Genomic DNA, 18,590 nt, shown 5'->3' with positions numbered 1-18,590 from the left:
TATGGGTGGGCCTAGCTCCTCCACTTTATTGGTGTTATGACAGAAGTCAAACACACACAGGCTCAGAAAACAGACCTCAGAACACTTATTCTGTAAAACACTTTTCCTTAGTTTTAAAACAGTAACTCTGTGCTAGCACAGATTACTACACAGATTACTTTAAGCGGTGTGAATTACATCATAGCAGCAAATCTGTTGCGAAATGGGAACAGTACATGGTCAAATGGTGACAAAGCTTTAGGTTGTATGAATAGACATATTAGACTCTTCTATTAAACGTTGGCTTCACAAATCAAGACACTACACAGGCTGTCCTGGACTTTGCTGGTAGGCAGTGTAATATGACCGCTTACTATGATATGATAAACTGTAGGGAGGAGACCAATGCTCAGTTTTGAAAAGCGAAACCCTTACCCAAGCCCTGGTATGCTTTACATTATCTCCTGATGCCTCCTTCCGGTTATCTTTCGAATTCCCAGTGATATGTTAAATTCTGACTTTCCAACGTGCAGCTAATTCAGTATCTGAGAACACTCAGCAGACTTTTTAGCTGAGCAGTTTGAATGCTTAGTATTAAACTGTACTATCCATGCTCAATTGTTTACAGTGCACTAAAATCAGACCCAGTCTCTTCATTACAGAATATCATGCCAAAATTCGTTCACGTCTCCCCAGCTGTTTTAGCTGCAGAAATTTTCAAAAAGTGGGTCAAAAAAAAAGCTGTTAAAGTATTGTATTTCTCTTCCTTATCTCAGAAATTGAGATGCTATCATCATTGTCTGCTTTCCTCCCTAAACCCAACCCAAACCAACCAAACAAAACCCAAAAATCTAAAGGAGAAAGTACTGCACCTTCTGAGCTCCACAGAGGTTACAACCACCACCACCCTCCTCTCCCAATGTATCTAAAAGGAAAACTGGAAAACTTGTTAAACTTCATCACGTGTATTGTCTCTACTCCATTCACAGTAACTGTGTATCATTTAGGAAGTGTGTTAGAGGTGCGTTATCTTGAGTTCCACAGCTAAGTGTATGCCAAAAATTTTAAAGCTACCCCTAACAAAGAGGGGAAAAGGAGTAGCTTTGCTTACTTTGTCGCTTACTTTGTCACTTACATTGACCTATTTAAAAGGAGCTTTCACAGTAATTTAAAAGTAATCAATCACTTAAGGACAAGCAAATCTTTCTATTTACCCAAGCCAGACAAAGATTGCTTTTCTAATTTCATAAGGACCCATTACCTGCCAGGTGAAAAACAAAACAAAAAGATAAAGTATAGAAATAATTGAGGTTGTCTTTTACTAAGCTTAACATATAAACTGGAGAGCAGATTTACAACTTTGAAAACTTGGCACTTTAAGTAATGTAAAATACATTTCTACATGCCTCCAAGAAGGCGATGACTTTGTATTGACTAAAGACATGGTTCATCTCCCTGCCCTGCTTTGCTCCAATGAGTCATCATTTTAATCATCCAAGTGCTTCTGATGCACTTCCACCATAGCACACAGGTACCACTTGCTTTTTAACTCAAGAACTGCCACAGGAAACCATTTCACATCAGCTAGCCCTGAAATGGACTGATTTTACAAGAGGAAGAGTCTGTCTGCTCGTCTTGCTCTTCCTAAAATATCTTGTGCTGATCACTGGGTTCCCCCTCTGAGAGGGGTCCAGGCCCGAGCAGGGAGAAGGACATGGGTGGCTTAGCCTCCTGCACTGCAGGAGGGAGAAGTGGAGCCTGTCCCGTTCCTGCTCCTTGTGCTGTGGCCAAGCAGAGCTGGCACTTGCCATGACCACCTACCTCTGGCCACCACTGAGGCTGATGAAGTCGCTTAAGGCCTGGCCCATATCACTGCAGGCCTGATGCTGATCACAAGGCTGAGGGGGACCTCGTCACCCTCCAAAGCCTGGCACCCTCAGAGGGGGTGTAGCACAGGGGTGCAGCAGCTCGCACTGGGCTTGGCCCCAGGGGTCTTCTCCTGACCCAGCATGACTTGTACCTTAGCCTCAAGAGAGCACTGTCACCACCCTACCAGCCCTGTCAGTCACCACCTGAAGGACACAGAGGGAATGATTTGAACTCTGGATGATGGACATCCATGTCAGACTGCTCCAGGGCACTGCAGGATGGCCCAGGAGCCTCACATCTGCACTGTCTGCTTCCCCTCAACATGGCAGCTCTCCCTGTCCAGGCCGATATTCTCCTTCATGCTGGGAGCCCAAGTGATGTCTCAACCCTCCTGCTGCCAGACAGCATATAACCACCTGCAACAACATGTCCCCTCCAGTAGTGGGGGACCCTAAACTTCATCCCGGATGCTGGGTGACCAGAAACAGGGAGCCATTGCCATCTCCTCCCCATGACATCAACCACACAACTCCCTGCCATGGAGGAGACAGATCTCTCTGCCACTACTGGCAGCTCGCTGCGTGGCCTGGGCCTTTGGTAGGACCCAGCACAGCTGCACTTGACTGCAGACTGACAATCCTTGTAACTTACACCAGACAACCGCTTTAGCAAAACATTTCCAGAGAAAATGATAACTAAAAATAAAAGAAGAGGCCTCCTTCATTGCAAGGAAGACGAACAACTGTTCGAGAAATTTTTAAGAATACCTACTAACTTCGAGTTGGTTCAGCTTTTCACAGGATTAATTTTTATCTTCACATACAGTTTGATATTTGATATCCTAAGGAATCAAGTTTGGGTTGTTGTTTTGTTTGGTTTGGTTGGCTAGTTTTTTGTTTTGGTTTGGTTTGGGGTTTTTTTTCTTGTTTTGTTTGGTTGGTTTGATTTTTTGTATAAAGCTCTTGCTCCAGTTAAATAGAAGAATTTAAAGACAGAGTATTCCTAAAAAAATAGTCTTACTCATTTACTTCGTACCAGGGAACAGTCATCTACCATCTGAGAAGGGAAACCAGCTTCTGGACCTGGTGCAAGGTTGTCATGCTGGTAATATTAATCCATTTTAAGATTTCCTCCTCTGTATTCAGGCCATGAAGTAGATTACAGGTTCAAGATCCTTTTTCATGAAATAATTCATTTCTTGATGTACTTTTAAAAAGCAGAAGCATTTGATATGGGCATAACCAGAGGTTATCCCTGGAAAAAGGGTTGGGCTGCTAATAAATATTACAAACCAGCATGATATCAGCTCTCCAGAGGAAGCAGGGGAAGAGTACCACCCTGAACTGGGCCCAGCAGCAATGAAATAAATTTAATCCCAAGTTAAATGAGATGGGAGGCATTTCATAACATACTTGACATGAATATTTTATTCACTACACAACTGTGGGAAATAATTAACCCTATAGATAAGATTTGGTAGTAATAATAATAATAATAAACATGATTAGAAACAGCATTATCACCTTGTAATCCCTAAAGTATACTATGTTAATCAGATGAAACGAGTCTAAATCTAAAAGAAAGAACATGTACAGCCTCAGCCCATGCAGGGGAAAAGAAGGAAAATATTCAAGCAGACAGAACATAAAGTACAGGGGAAGAAACAAGTAAATTAATAGTCCATTGGCAAGGACATAGTACGATATTTAGGAGTTTGATTTTTCCTCCCAGGCCCTGCCACTGTGAGCCTGTGGGCAAGTCACTTCACTCTGAGAATGAATTTATGTATCTATAAATTAAACAAGAGAGTAGGGTCCTCTTGGCAGAGCAAGAGAATTTATGCTGGGAGCAACAGTTCTTAAAAAGACTTGGCACTTGGAGTGGACCTGACTCCACTGAACACGAGCTGCGGATGTGCTGTGGGGCCGAAGGGAAAAATGCATCCCTGGAGGCTTGCATGGACGAAGCCTGAACAGGACTAGAGAGCTCGGATTAACTGTGTACTTGGCACTCAAGTTGGAAGGCTTTATCGATGTCTGGTGTGTACAATTTGAGAAACTCACAAAAGAGCCTCATAAATAAAAGACTGGAAGAGACTCTTTAATGCAGGTCCATTTATGTTATGAAAATTATGTCTGCCTTGATCACTGTCTAAAAGAGTTTTGACAGAAGACTCTTACAGGTAATAGGCAACACTACAAACAAGCTCCAGCAGATAAGTTCAGATCAGTTTTATGATGCATATACCCAAGGAACAGTACTTCACCACTGGAACACCTTCCCAATGGTGATAAAAGGTCCTCTGCCCTTGACCCTTTTAAATCAAGGTTGGATCTTCTTGTCTGAAAATCATACTTCAAATAGGAATTCATTCAGATTACACACAGAAGGTCAGCATGAATGATCACACTTTTTTTTTTGTTCTGCTTTTTCTTTTTAATCCACAAGCACCCACTACGCATAACAATAATTTAGGCTTAAGTAATTCAATAGACTTCATAAAACATTCTTAAAAGCCCTGATGAGAAGTCACAGTGGTAAAGTATTGTTCATGGAAATACTGGTTCCTTAATATGATGTGATTCCCACATTGGTGAGTCACTTATTAAAGATACCTTTTTTCTTCATAGATGTTAAATTAACAGAATAGCAAAGAGTAACATATATAGTGAAATTATGGCATACAAAACATGGCATACACTGCACAGTTCAGACTGAGAAGATTTAAAAGTGACAAAATAAAAGCTTTTGGGGAAAAGCCCTGTGTAGAAGCAGCTACCACGCAGGTCAATCTTCACAAACCCATTCCCAGCCGCACCATTTCTCCTCATTTAAATCTTCACTGTCAGGTCCCTGAAGCTCCTACCTTCCAGCTGCTGCCCCGTGTTCCTGCCAGCCCTCAGCCTGGGACCTTCCCCAGCGGGGCACCACTGATCATGGCTAGGACAGTGCTCTGCGTCTCCAGCACCTACACGGTCCAGCTGCTGGATGATTCTAATGAACCTTATGGGCCAAACTGCTTATAAGCAATTAGTTCATTCAAATAATTTATTTTGTGGTTGATTTACTGAGAGGGAGAGGACCATCCAGCAAGTGGGATGTGTTGCTTTTAGACACAAGGTTTGTTTTTTAAAAAAAGGCAAAACAATAGGTTAGTTTTGTTGATACATGTTGATCTGTTGGATCACTTCAGTAACACAAAGCAGTCATAAAACCCGTTTAATTGGCATTTTAAGGCAGGTTTATGACTAGAAGCATTGCCAAAGCATTACAAAGCAGAACTACTGAACCCTTTCTCCATTATCGCAGACACTACAAACATAAACAGATATTTACACTGTGATCTGTTTATTGATTAAATTGCCAGTTACCGTTTTCTGCTCTCTGATTTCTACTCCTTTTCTCATGTGTTCAGCTACCTTCAGCTAGCAAGGACCAAAGAAAACAGGTGACATTTTGAGGTAATCTCTTGCTTTTCCATATATAAATACACATCCATATTGTATGCCTCTACAGAAGCTAAAACTCTGAAATGTACAAACTCAAAGTAAGACTTAAAAGGATTATGATACTAAAAAATTAAATTAAATTAAAATGCATGGTGGATTTTTAAACTTTACCTTCAACTGGTGACTTGAATTCATGTTAAAGTCACATTTTATAGATCTTTCGATAACAATTTGGACTATGTACTTTTTTAAAATGAAAATTAACATTTTTACCTAATCTCATAACTTCAGGACTTCAGAATCTGAATGCACCCTCCAGGTTGCCAGTGCTGCCCTTATAAATTCCTTGTATTAGAGAGAGCTGTGTTAAAGGCTCCAGTGATTCCTAGTGCTGGTCTTTTAGGATGTTTTTCCCACATGCTGTACACCTGCAGTAGCGTTGATGCAGCAGAACATTTAGCCATTTGCTGCAATAAGTAAATCACTTGCAAAAAATTACATTGCTTAATAACTGAAGTATTTAAGATTTAGAAATTTATTACTTTTTGCATTAAAAGGTAAAGAAATCAGAAGGTAAGCAAAACTTATTTGTCCCAAGTTATATTTTTTCTTCCAAGTTCAGAAGCATAGAAAATATTAACATGCTTAAAAATATATGAGATGAGCAATAGTATAAATACTTGCTCTCTCAGTATAAATATAGTCCCTTTATAGAATAGTAGATGCTCTATGGATTCTGTCAGAGACATCATACTCTGGACTAAAATTCATACTCCTTATGAATACACAATAAGATATGTTCATAAGTACAAGATAGCGAAAGTAGAATCCTGGAAAAAAAATCTGAAAATACAGCCTCTAATGGATCTTGCCATCAACTACAACTACTGAAAGCACTGAAAGAGGGACCTTACAGGTTTCTCTACATACATACTAAAGAAGTAAGCCTCATCAGTGACAGATTCAGACTTGCAGTTTATGTTTGTCTTTGTTATTTTACCACAATTCGCCTTGAAAAAAAGATGAATTTTCATACAGCAATGGTTCCTTCCTTTTTACAAGTATTTTGGTGGAAGATTCTCTCAGCATTCATTTTAAATGCACACATAAGCAAATCAAATTTACTTCCTCACTGTAGAATTTGAAAAACAAACAAACAAACAAACAACAGATACAGCAGGAATTATTCAATGGATCAAACCCATCCTAATCTTAGTTATATGAATAATTATGTAACAAAGAGTAGTGAATAAATATATAATAAAAAGTAGCAGTAGTTTTGCTTTTTTGAAGTCAGGTATTGTGAAACAATGACTCCAAGACATTCTTCTTACAAGAAACAACCAAAAAAGGTTTAAAAGGTTAAAAAATAACCTCTTCTTGTGAAACTTTTAGATTTCTACCCCATGGTTTCCAGTCCATGTTAGCACAACTTATCGTCCAAGATGGCTATTCTCAGAAATTGTGTGTAGGTCGTCATACAAGCATGTGGACTGTGGCAGGGTTGCATTTACAACCTGATTCTAATGGGTATGGTACAGCAGGCACCACTTGTTTTCTACACTGTCAAGGAAGTGTAAGTATATATATTTGACCAGATTTGGGGGAAATGGATCAGAAGATCACGTCTGCATTTGAATTAGATAAGCCAAGTTTCCCAATTAGTTCTGATTTTCAATTACATATATAAATCTACATATGGATGCACACATTTGAAGATATGTCTCTGCACATATATTTAGTTTTATTGTCATCAACAGTACCAGCAGGATACTGATCAAAGGAGTTGCTTTATAGATGCAATCAGAGATTTCAAATGGGGGCTGTTTTCATAAAAAATTCTCCCTTCATCTAAACCAACTTTTCTATTTATGGAAATGTACTGGTTTTAATTTAAATGCCACTGGTGCACAAAGGCTAGTGTGAGGCTCTAACTGAAAAGATTTTAAGTGTTTCAATCTTATTGCAATAAATATTTTGCCTCCAAAGTTTTTTAATTCAGCATGTTTAATTACCAGGCTTCTGTTATTTCTCCTCTTCACAGAGCAATTCTAGCGACACACTTCTAAGAGGGCTAAAATTACTCTCTATATAGTCTACTCACAGGGCTGTGATCTGAATAGAAACTGTGTTGCTTGATTCATTGCACAGTACACTTCTGTTGTACATGTTTTTCTCTGTCACCATATGACAGAGGCATTGGCACAGTCCTTTCCAGTTCATCAACATTTGGGATGTCCCAAGTGAACCAAATAAAATCTGCTTTTTGTAAAACTCCAGCAGCACACAGCCTCTAAGCCAAGACTGAGTCACGTTACCATATATGAAGTAATTCAGATAAATGATTAACATTTCTGTGCCTCTCTCAAACAATCTTTTTTCTTTAAGATTTTCCTCAAGCTACTGACAAATGCCCCTACATGGCATGACCTGAACAGACTTCAGCATCAATCTCTTCCTGATTCTGACAATTTATGGTTGGCTATGAATAAATATAACAAGTAAAGTTTCTTTTTCTCAGCTTTCACACACTGAGTCTTTACAAAATACCCTGATTTTACCTCTGTGGCAAGCTTCCAAGTTCTTGATTTTTCTACCTGTGAGCTGAGAACTTCTATCTGTCCCAAAGCCTCCAGTTCTTCCATGGCACCTTAGGTACCTATCGCATGGCTTTCGTCTTGTTTAGGACACTAGATTCTCAAGAGACTCCCTCATCCCAAACCAGGAGACTTTTAAGAGGGGTTCTGTGCAATGAAATAAGCAGCTTCATCTACCTCCCACCACCCACACTTAAGGGGTGCTACATGTTGCTGCTCTACATTTTTCGGTTTTCCATACAGGTCTGCATGAGCTCCTGTGGAACCCAATTTAGGAACAGTGGACCTGCTGGTGTTTGATTTTGCTAATGAATCCTGCTCAGAAAGGAAAAATGGGTGAAGCACAAGTAGGACTAAGCCTTCTACAAAGCCAACATGTGCTTCACTTACCTCTCATGCACTTCCAGTCACTTACTGCATTGTGTAGGAAATTTAGCCCATCATCTTCCTGTGGCCTGCTTCCCTTGGGGGCATTCCCTGTGCCCAGGACTGCCTGGTGGGAAGGCAGCAAGGGGCTCTGGTGAAGGGATGCCATGAACAGACATGCATTTCCCAATCAGAGAAGGGGAAAAAAGGAACATCAATAAAGTAATTTTGCCTCCCATATTAGCATGTACAGTGCATTTGCATGAGTATCTCCTAAGTCCAGAACTCATTAGTCTTGCTGTGCATGCATTACTGTTTCCTGCACAGATATAACATATGGGAATCCTAAGCACATACCAGCCTCTCTGTTTGACTGGGTGCTCCACCTACGTTTGGCAAGAGCCACCTGAAGCATGAGCAGATGTCTGACGCATGGAGGAGGAAGGAAAAGGAGAAGCATTTCCCCTTGCAATAGTATTCACATTACTAAGCTACTGTCACTATTGCACTAACTGTTACTGAACACCTCTCAGAAAATTGCTGACCTGAATCCACTGACTACACCAACAAGAGTCCAACAGCCCAAGCCAGAACTTTTGGAAGTCAAGAGAAAGCCACATATTGATTGAAAGGCTGCTGGATGCAGGCCTTACCAGTTTATCAGTGCGTAAGCATGTGCAGTAAACTGTAACCAAATATATACCTACATCTGGAAGCACTTTAAAAATGTGATTAAAATATAAAAACCATCTGAAACATATGATTTTGCAGGAAGTTCTAACATCACAACATGCTGCTCAAAGGAAAAGCACACTACTGGTCTGGTCCCTGCTTACTGAACAGACATGACACAGGAAAGCCCCGAAGGGGAAAAAAACCCCTTGCTTGGAAGCAATAATTTGCTATTCCATGTACAGAAGAATCTTCTCCTTCAAAGAATCTCCACAGTTCACCCATGGAAAAGGGTGTTCAGAAATACACAAAAAGGAGTGACAAAAAGACTTTCATATGCCACTTTCACAGTAGCCTTTATGCTCTGCTTTACCGGCTGTTAAGAATAGAATATTGTTCTAAGAAAGTCCCTCAAACTCTAAATGCCCTGAAGAGGGGAAAAGCCTGGCACCCTGAGCACAGAACCTGTACGCACAGCAGGTATCGCAGAGCGGCCACTGTGTCTAAACTCCAGTGAAGTCTCTTGCTGGCAGCTGGGTTGAGATGCACAAGAGTTTGCAGAGGTATTGCCAAATGGCAATCTCAGACACCTATGCAAGAGCCATTTTTCGAAGCACTGTGCCCTCAACACTTCCCATGAAGACATGTAAGAGCTATTTTAAAACATACTTTTTATATTATTTGTCTGTATTTCAAAGAGGACCAAGTGTTTTTTTCTAAATCTGACTGCTTGCCTTAATGTCTAGCATCACACTGAGCTGTTAGGAAAATCTATCCTCATTTGCACATGCTTCCATCTTGTGAAATCTAACTAAACACATAGTTGAATCTTACTTCAAAAGAATTACATTGAATTTTCCATCTTCTAAACCAAATTTTGTATTTTGGTTCTCACATTGCTGTTCTGTCAGTTTATCATTAATTTAAAATATCTTTAGCACTATCAGCTGGAGTGGTTTTGTTTTAATTTCTGTTAGGTTTTGTTTGTTTGTTTGTCTTTTCTTCATGCTGGTACCTATAGCATGTTCTGTGATGGACAATGAGGCTTCTGCAAAACTTGCTCCTAGACAGAACCAAAATATCACACAGAACCATAAATTTCACATCTCTGACCCCCACCACAAAGAACTCACACCAAATTACAAGTACAGTTACTTAAAAACAAAGTCCAAAGACAACCAATCCTAATTGCTATAACTTTTAAAATTCAACTACAAATTGCGTCCAAACTTCTTGCTGAATGGACTTCTGTCTGCAGTGACCGGAATTGTTAAGATTTCCTGTTGCTCCTGGTAACTTTCCTGTCTTGAAAAACACCCAGGAGAATATTTGGAAGTAGTACCTTTCTGAAACAATCCATAAGACAGCTGATACTCCAATGTCACATGTTTCTATTTTCCTCTAATAAACAGCCTAGTGATGGCTGATTATCATCTTCTGGCACTCATTCAACTTATAAACGAAAAGAATACTAATGAAAATCAGTTGGTATTTTCCCTTATCTTGAATGACTTTAGGAGAAGGAAAATTGTCTTAGACACTAGCTCCAATGTTTCAGAAAACCATTTCTACATAATCAATGGAATCACAAAAGGCAATGGTGATTCGTTTCCATTGATCTAGCTTGTTTGGCTGAGAATTAAAATGTTCTTTATAAATAGTATTTAAACAAAACAAAGGCAAGTACTAATATTTTCAGTATTATCATTCTCATCTTTAGAAAGGTAATCCCAAGTCTATGAAAGCAGGTAATTTGTCCACGGTAAGATGGGATACAAAGGTATTTTAAACATAAACAAACAGAAAATACTGACCTGCTTTAAAATCAAGGTTTTGTCCTCGTCTAAACATGTCTATGCTGACTTCAACAAAGCCAAGAAAAGAACCAGGTTCTGGCTAAATTCCCAGTTGGAAAAAGTAGGTTTCCTCTAACTTAACTTTTATTATCATATTTAGATTCTGAGCATCCCTATCTTATTATTTATACAGAACTTAACTGCAGTTCAGCATCTCATATGAAAGATCAGTACAAATCTCATGTGTTCAGTGTATCTTATGATGACTTAAATAGTATGTGATTTTTTCCATACAGGATAAAATGCTCAGTAAATAGAAAAAAACTGCAAACAAGACGTTCTTGTTTGCCTATAGGAAGCAATTTACACCCTTTAAGATCTTCTGGCACTTGGGCCTTTATTCTTTTGCAACAGCAAAGCCAAGGTGTCCTGTAAGCACCAGATTGAGTGAAACCTGCTTTCCTACAGATTTATGCTCTTTGATCTGTAGCTCCACATTCTTTCTTACTGCAAATGGCCAGATCTCTCCACATTGCCTGTTACACTATCACCTGGCAGGAGAAACTGTGCTGTGACTAGTCTGGGACTGCACACATTTTGTTTGGCCACTGAGCCACTGCCAAACAGAATGTATAACAGCTATGTTCTGTCTGCCTTTTCCTCAAAATTGGCACCGAGCTGAGTTTCCTTCCTCCTTACAGTCATAGATTTTCAGAAAACATGATATTCCTTGTGGATTTCACCTTTCAAATTTAACTGAGAGACAAAAGGGTTCAAAAACCATAGAAGAGGGAAAGGAAAAAGAAGAACAGACAAACCTTAGTGGAAGTCTCACTTTCTAAGAAAGTGGGAGTAATAACAAATATTTAGGAATAATACTGCTGATAATGTGACAGTTCACATTAGGCCAGGCCATGGTTTGGGTTGTTTGGGATGTTTTTTAATAGATTCTAAGATTAAGCTCTTAAATCCATGTTTAGGCACAGGACTCTCACTTCTGGACTTAAAAAAAATATCTGTGTGTACCCTAACACTTACTGCCAAAATACATGTACTAAACAGCTATAACTTAACATCTCCAGTATATAAGAATTTAGATTTTTTTTTTGCCTCAAACCCTCTAAAAATGGTCTACAAAACAAGTCTTGATCAAATTGTTTCAAAAATTGTTGTCCAAAGACTTCTGTTGAGTTTGCTTTGTTTACTTCGCTTTTAACAGGAAAAGTAAAATTTATTCCCATTGCTGCTGCTTAAAATAATTTTAATGTATTTCCTTTAACAAAAACAAACAAACAAACAAATCACCTGTGGTTTGGGACTACACAATGGAAAATTTCAGGCCAAACAATACAGTTAAAAAACTGGCAAAGTGAAAGAAAGCAAATGATTTAACATGACGAAACATAATTAAATTACCAGATCCTGCCAAATTCCTTGGGTTTTTTTCTTTCAGAGGCTGGCAGTGTATTGTAAATGAAGAGGTAAAAAATACAAAGGAAAGAATTTGAAGAGTCCTTTTCCTTTAGCACAAACTATCAATTTGTACACTTTCTGCTTTATACTGATGTAACTCCCATTGGTTTCAGTGGAAGGATAGCTGGACCTACACTGGGTACTTCTGGAAAAACTTTCCTGTGGATTTCCAGCCAGAGCTTGAAGGAAGTTTTATGGGAGAAATACAGAGTGCAGTCTGTTTTTCACATGACAAACACAAAGGTATTTTCATCACAAAAACTGATTCTGTCACTCTGCTGTGTCACATTTTATGTTTCATGAATGAAGTACCTCGCTGATCACTTTCTCCTGCATTTTCCTCCATCACTCTTCAGAACTTACTCTCTCCTACTAGAGGCACAAATTTTCTTATTTCAGGAATGTATTATACACAGGCTGAAATAACAGATGTTCAGTGACAATCAGGTCATAGTCATGAGTAACTTATAAATATACACCAAAACCCGAGTTGATATTTTCAGAGGACACTGATCCTCACTCTGTAGGCACAGCAAAGTCAAGTTGCCTTAGGAAACATAGCTATTTGAAGGCACTTCCACTAGCCTTCCCATGATAACCTAGACTTTTTTGGTTAGTGGTGAAGGAAATTAATGTGTCTCCCTCCCTGCAGCTTTACTCTTTTGCTCACACAGTCCTGGATCTAGTAAAAATGCCAGTGGGGTATATGGTGAACCAGATGAATCTGGGTTAAAAACAATCTTCTTTTTCAGCATCATTTTTATCCAGGGTCAATTCTGATCTGTTTCTCTGAGTGTCCGTCCAAGGATGAATACCATTACATGGGCAACAGAGAAGTGGGAGAAGGGGTAATGAAAGAGCAATATGGTACCTTCAACCAGCAGCTTTTTGGAAATAGTGAAAATTACCAACAGTGATGGGACATGTGCTTCAGGGTAAGATCTTCTCCTTAATTTATATCTTCCTTTATCATTTAACACCATTAAGCATGCACTGTTCAAAACAGGACCGATTAAAGGGCCCGAACATCTTCCACGGGATATTTGTGGTCCATAGGACATTTTTTGGGCTGAGGCGATGTGGAGAGTTGGTGACGTAAATGGAATACTTTCACACAAACGGGAGGGAGAAGAAGGTGCTTTTTGCACTACATGGAGCTATATTTCTTACCTACTTCTGTCATATTGCTAAATAAACTGGGATTAAATAATCAACACTAAAATATCATCTTTGGGCTTTAAAGGTAACATTGGACTTGGAAAACTCATCTAGTTATTGTTTGAATCACTGGACATTTCTCCAAAGGAGAGGCAGGCATTTCAGTAACTACCATAGTCATGTAGTATGGGTGTCATTTCCAGCAGAATATCAAGAAATCTTAAACTCTTATGTTACTTGCCACATACATACATTGCAAATCATTGTGAATACTGTTTTGAAGGGATGGATGAGTGATCTGAATATAAGGCCTCACCCAGTCCCTACTGAAGTCAGCAGGATCTTTGGCAGTGTTCTGGATAAAGCCCTGGGTGATGAAAAGAATACAAAAGTGGATGGTCTGATCAGAGGAGAGGTAGAGGAAAATTCATTGCCATTTCTCTTCTCCTTCACTCCCCTGATTTCCTATTTTCTATTGTCTCATTTTTCATGCTGTAAATGGCTTGTATATTTTTCCAGACCCAAGCATCAGAATTGCCAAAAGACCTTCCAAAGGGTTTCACAAGAATTTTTTAAAAGTTACTGGAATCCTGTTGGACCTAAAAAAAAAAAAAAAGAAACTTAACCTGTGGTCAAAAAACAACCTGTCACAACAGATGTAACCATCTGTTCTCATTTCTACCTTTGCTGCTAGACAGGGCAAAGTAAATATAAGAGGGTGTTTGCTGGAAAAGAAAGGTTCCCTCCCTCCTACATCCCCCTATCTGAAATGCTGTGATCATACATTTTGGAAGGAACAGCCTTTTTTCTTGGGGGAATTTATTACTTCAGGTATGAAACTGAATGCCAGCAGTAGAAATTATTCTGAACAAACCAGGAGACAGACAGCACTTTTTTTTCTTCTACTTTTTTCCTCAGTATTTTGCCTCTTGCTTTACTGAAGCCAGATGACTGCATGACAGTTGACAAGGCACAGGCTCATAAGAGTGACTGACAGACCTTTTTAGATAGGGTGGGTTTCCTCTCTCATGCCATGATTCTTCTACTTTAAGATCTCTTCTGTTTTGCTCCTTAGGTTCCTGCCTCTCTTACCATTGCCCCTATTCTCATATCTGATTACTTCTGCTTGTTCTCCATGTCCATTTGTTTTTACCCACATATTATAATCACTTAAATCAGTTAACAAGGCAAACGTTTCTCCTTTTATTTCTTCTTCTTTCACCTTCACCATCACCTTTTGGGACAGTCTTCTGCTGAGGGTTTGAAGATGGTGCAGGAGAGTAAAAATGAACTCAAAGTCATGTTCGGTATTCCAAAGATCGGATCCCTTCTCTCTTTTTGTGTTTCAAGGACAAGCATGTGTACATCTTCTGTTTCTTGCTCCCTCAACTATTTAATGAATTGCAAAACTCTAATGCTGGCAATTCTCACTGGGGTTTTTTTGGTGTTCATTTGGCCTTATTTTGGTCTTTTTTTTTTTTTTTTTAACAGATCTATGGTTCCTGGATCCATAAAGCTTGGAGATCAAAGAAGTTTAAGGCCCAAGTAGTTATAGTCACAAAACAACTTTCAAATGGGATCGAAAGTTGTAGCTAAGAAGATGAAATAAAGTTTTCTTAATCTTCCTTTTTAAAAATTCTTTTAAAAATAAACTCTTTCAAAACTGCTAGGATATAACATAGGTGTTTGTCGTTGTTTTTTTTTCTTTTTGTTTTTAATTTGTCTTACCAATACTGTGATTCACTGACACTAGAAGTGCTGCAATGCTCCTGTCCCTGTCAATTTTCCTTCATCTCTTGGTATAGACATCACCTCGTCATGACAGCACAAACTAGTTCCTCTGACAGAGGAATAAACTGTTAGTCTTGAATTTCCATCTTTTCTCATGTGACAATAAAGATGTCCATAGGTACCATGGAGACCTGCTTCTGTAATGTACAGATGTCAATAAAATGAACATGTCCAGTAAATAAAGTTTTTCCCTCTTCCACACAGAACACAACAAACCTAAAAGTGAACCTCCAAAATCACTTGTCTCTGTGATTCACAAAACAAATCCAATTCCTCCTTGCCTAAACATTAAAGATGTTAAATACAAACCTTTCAAAGAAATGAAAGATATAAAGCAATTGTTTTAACCTTTTCAAAACTACTTTTTTCTCTAACTGGTGTCAGAGAGAACATAAAAAGACAGTATAATTATTTTAGTTGGAGCTCATGATTCTTTGACTTTTTCTAACAGAAAAAAGTAGTATTTGGAGATATGCTATTGATGTTTAAGCTTCCTGCCAGTAACATTATGTTGTGTCAGTCCTCAGTAAGACTCCCACATTTAATCATCATTCGCATCATTATTGTAGGGGTTTCCATGAATCACAGAATACAGCTACTGAGAGCAGATATTCTCCTTTTAATGACAGATACAGGCATAAAATCTTCAGTAAATTCCTCTCCTACTCATTAAGGCCTTTCCCCTTCATCAGGCTGGTCATCAGAGCATGAAGAAATGTTTCATAATCCTCTAATCTGGTGTCAAAACACCACTGGTGCCTTATTTTGCCAATGGAAAACCCACGACACAGAAAAGGCTGGTCCTCTGCTTGCATGCCCATGGCGGAGGTAGCCACATGTGAGCACCCACCATCCCTTGCTCCCCGCATGGCTTGTGAGCATCAGGAGGTGGCCGGCTCCCTAGCGGTCCAGGCTGCCACACCTGGAAGGAGACCACCTCCTCAAAGTTTCTTTCAGTTTTTAAGGGTGTAAAGAGCACTTGAGCAGGTATTCCTCCATCTCAGCATAGCCAATAAGATAATCATACATTTGTGTCACATAAGAGGACATGTTTCTTTCCCTCAAAGTGAACCCTGAAACTCTTAAAACAAAAGCACGCCCGATGGCACTGAGGATACAACCAAGAATTTTCTTGCAGAAATTCTAAGGTTTAGCCCCAGTAAAAATAGATAGGAATCCAAGTCACAATAAGAAAACAAGTAGTATGAAGTTCATTTAGATCATCTTACATCACAGCATCACCTTCAACTCTGCATTTGTTGGCATTTCTTTGAAACAATCTTCCCCCCAATCCTTCCCTTTAAAAAAAAACCCAAGCATTCTGCTAATTATTAGTAAGTTACAGAAGAGCATACAAACTTGGAAAGACAGGTCAAGAAACAAGTAGTAACACACCCTCTGTGTAGAGTTCATCTAACGAAATTCTTCCATTGCGTAGTAGAATGATTTTATCCAATGAGCATTTTCCCTTTAGCTCCAAATAGCTGCTAAGTAATTTTCAGACTTTTCTTGCACCTTCTGACTTTGGTTAGTTCTTTTTTGAAAAGAAAACTATTTATTTAAAGAATGATACAACAAAGATGATTTTGTACAGAATCACGCTTCTGCTGGAGGAAAAACAGACTCATTTCTCCTCTAAATCACAGACATCTTAAAACGTCGCATACAGAGTAACTTTGACACGCCTTGATGATTTATTGCTCTAAATTTCATCCACTTAGAAGTTTTTGCAAACACATTTCTAATGTTACTGTCAACACGAAATGTTCAAGTCTCTTGCTGTGCTAATAAAGTAGCTTTTTCAAACCAAGTCAGTAATTGAAATAACATTATAGCTCAGATCATATTTATTGCCATTACACTAAATGACTTGTGTATCTAACACATTCTGCTCAAGAACTTATCCTGAAGTACTGAGTTTCCCTCCTTAAATGAGAAAAAAGTTACAGAAGCCTTATCTTTCATGAAATTTTGCGACTTACCTAAAATTTAGATAGTCTCCTGGTATTTTTGGAAATATGTATCCGAGTATAAACCCTTTTTCTTTTAGCAGAGATCAGAATCACTGAATGTTGTTTTAAGAAAAAAATTATGAGCATCACAACAAAGGAATGCAAAAAAGCTGCAGGAAAGCTTGAGTAAATAAAATAAATATGGATAGAATAGAACTGGCTTCCCCCCAAAACCCGAGTTTGTCAAAAGAACAAAGCACACACACAAACAGCACGTAAAACCTAAATTCAAAATACGTTTATAAAAAAGGGATGAGGACACATGTTTTTTCTGTTTCAGCTTGAAAAATAAAGGGACACAGCAATGAGTCTTGCTGGCAAGCAGATAACTCATAGGCCCTGACCCTTCGACTCACCAGGAATTCAAACACAAAGCTCTTTTCATAGTGACGGTGCCATACATTCTCAAGATAAGGCAGCGAAATAAGGAGCAACGGAGAGGTGCCACAGAGCTCAAACTGCAGAAAACTGTGCATAGAAATTACGTTCACTAATTCACCTCTATGCAGCTGCACGCCAAGTGCTGGCTGCAAAACTATTTCTTTCCAAATCAGAAGCCATGCAGCGTGCTTTCAGAAATGGGACCTGTCTCCCGAAGCAAGCAAAGGCAAAAGAGAGAGAAAGCAGCAAGGAAAGGACTATCCCTGCACATTTCTGTCTCGTTCAGAACTGAAGTGCACATCCGGACAAATAATCTGTAACACAATGAGATCCGCAGAAGGATTGCTGTGGTAAACGGAAGGGTTTTTAGAAACAACAAAAACAGCTACATTTCAAACAACATTTCAAATCTGGACTCACCATGAAAAAGCAACAGTTGCCTGAAGTTAGTGTGTTATTTTCTGCCCTGTTCCATTGCACTTTTGCCTAGTTGTCCAACACTTGGTAGCTCAGAGCTGCCACACAGAGGCCCCTTCCGTGATCTGGCTTATTTGCCTGTCAGTTTGAGTCTCAGCCTCTGTATGATGCAGCTGTGCACTTTGCTGAAGGTCTAATATCATTTCCATAAGCTTTCGCCCTGCCTGGAGCAAGCAGTTTGTTCTCCCTGCTCAATAAATACTCAAATCGCTTTTCTGGTACTCACAGGGATAAAGCTTTAAGTTGTTAAGGACTTCTTACTAAGTAGTGGGTGGAGAACATAAGCTCAGAACAAGGAAACTCTGCGCATAATCAGAAACTGAGAAACTTCCTCCCTTTCCCCCAACCCCTCCTCTCGCCAGGCGAAGCTGCCAGTGCCTCCTTTACAGAAATTTAGGAATGTAAAGGGAGGACTCAAAGGGGCCCAGTCAGACAAGCCTTTCTCAATCAATTAGCTTGCAGCCATTACTTGTGACCCTGGGTCACACAACTTAAGTGTGTGGGGTGTGCCTTTAGGGGCACACCAAAGCTACTTATTAAAACTTACATAACCAAAAGTGTTCAAAATCA

General features: G+C 39.2%; 1 long non-coding RNA gene across 1 annotated transcript in view; it reads right to left on the bottom strand.

Annotated features, from left to right (window-relative positions):
• LOC135998471 (uncharacterized) overlaps nucleotides 1-18,081 on the bottom strand; it is a 100,654-nt gene extending 82,573 nt beyond the window's left edge. Inside the window, exon 1 of the long non-coding RNA XR_010607536.1 lies at nucleotides 17,964-18,081. This is a non-coding gene — a long non-coding RNA (uncharacterized LOC135998471). The remainder of the gene's footprint in view (nucleotides 1-17,963) is intronic.
• Nucleotides 18,082-18,590: the final 509 nt, after the last annotated feature.

This window comes from Caloenas nicobarica, chromosome 1 (genome assembly GCF_036013445.1).
Source record: "Caloenas nicobarica isolate bCalNic1 chromosome 1, bCalNic1.hap1, whole genome shotgun sequence".
In the NCBI taxonomy this organism is placed as follows: Eukaryota; Metazoa; Chordata; class Aves; order Columbiformes; family Columbidae; genus Caloenas; species Caloenas nicobarica.
Note: the sequence above shows the minus strand (reverse complement) of the source record. Positions and strands in the feature narration are given on the sequence as shown.